Raw genomic sequence first — 1,911 nt, 5'->3', positions numbered from 1 at the left:
CAACACTGTTGGCAGGACATGGATAGTAGGTTAAGCTCACCACATCAAAGCTAGCCAGTCAGTATGAGTAATGCTAGTCACAGACATTTTTATATTCTTCCCCTTGTTGAGAAATGACTGAATTTTTTCTGTGCATACCAGGCTTTCTCACACTGTTCAGCTGAGAGAGCTGGGATGAAAAGACACCTTCCCCTAGGCATTTGTAAAAGAAATGATAAAGGTGTGTTGCTAGGCCACAGATGAAAGCAGAAGTGTCTTGGTTAGCAGGAAGTGCCCTCTGCATCCTCCCTGTGCAGCTTGGAAAGCTGTATTCCCATTCCTACTTCATCCCCAGTGATATCTGTGTACTATAAGTGGGTTTATCTGCTGTCCCAGCATGAAGGGAGCTGACATGACCTGGTGACAGGCCCTTTGTTATTCACAGTCCAGAGGGTATCATTTGGAACAGATGGGGGATGCCCACAGTGCCTTGTGGGAATGCAATTACAGACACATGCTGTCCCCCTCAAGAGCAGGTAAGGATAATTTGCTTTGGTCTGCAAATTTTCCTGTGGGCATAGGCAAAGCCACCTGACCACCATCTGAGACAGCTGAGCAGTTCTTTGGTACCAAACTCCCCAGCTCTCCTTCTTTTGGAAGTTAGGTGTACAAACTGCTCTGATTCTAAGGCACTTGGTAAACCCTGAGATAAACAGAGGGAGGTAGGAAGCAGGGAGCTCATTTATGAATCCTCTCCCTGCACTTGCACCTTTCTAGAAGCCCTGTACAATGTGCTGGCAGGGCGATGGCTCTGGGCCAGGTCTGGCTGCCTGATGAGGAGGTGGCAGCCAGCTGCAGGATCCCCATCTGTGACCTTCAGGGTCCAGCAAGAGCCTCAAGGCTGCAGCTCCTTCCTGCTATCTCTGCTAACATGGCAGGAAAAAAGTCAGGAGAAAAATAAGGACACTTTTGGTATGCACTGGCCCAGGCAGTTTCAAATGAGCACTGTGCTTTAGGAAAAAAATATGGTTTATTATTTAAGTTATTCTGTAAGCAAAGCAACATGGCTTGCCTTTTCCTCACAATGATGGAGGGCATACAGAACAGCTGAATATGCAACTGCTGTTTAATTCAAGACTTAAGCAGTGTCATTAAACATATTTTCTTGCAGAGAAAAATTACTTCAGTGGCAAATTGCATTTGTCTCACTTGTGAAAACACAGCTTATTAAGGGTGTTGCTTCTTCTATTTTGTAGGTGTTAGTCTGGCTATTTAATTAAGGGTCTGACAGTATTTTCATTAAAATATTTTCATTTTTCAGGATGTGTAAGCCTTAAAAATTAAAGCTTAATGGGTGAGTCTCCTTTTCACAAGCCAAACAGCACTGCAACAACATAGCTACCTAAAAATGAAAAACAAAGGAAAATGAAAGGAAAAATAGATTATATTTCTAGGTTCTCAGAAGCCTCAGGGCAACACCCACCGAAGGTGCATAAAGACCTAAGTATATATTCTCCTGCACATATGAGATTAATGAACATTTTTCCAGATTAGTAACCGCTAAATTAGTAGATCTCTGCATTAACATATGAACAGATTGCTGCAAATGTAAGCAATAATTGAGTAGTTGTACCAGATTGCTGCTGCTTAACTGCAACGCTTAGCTTCAGCTCTCCCCGTTTAGGAGGTAATCACGACTTCAGGGTTTATTAGAGCAAAAACGACACGCGTTTGCAGCCAGCTCTCCTAGGTGCATTCCCACCCCAGGGAAATCCTGGGTGATGCTCCAGGCTGCACCTTGGAGCCCAGACCGCACAGTGGCGGCTCGCCCTGAGTTTTAGGGCCTGGCTTTAACACGATGTGCCCCAGAGCTGGCGGGGTTTGGGGTGTGTGGTGGGGGCACAGGAGCCCTGAGGGCCGGCGGGGTTTGGG

This window comes from Geospiza fortis, unplaced genomic scaffold (assembly GCF_000277835.1).
Source record: "Geospiza fortis unplaced genomic scaffold, GeoFor_1.0 scaffold271, whole genome shotgun sequence".
Classification (NCBI taxonomy): Eukaryota; Metazoa; Chordata; class Aves; order Passeriformes; family Thraupidae; genus Geospiza; species Geospiza fortis.
This window is presented reverse-complemented; position numbering follows the sequence as displayed.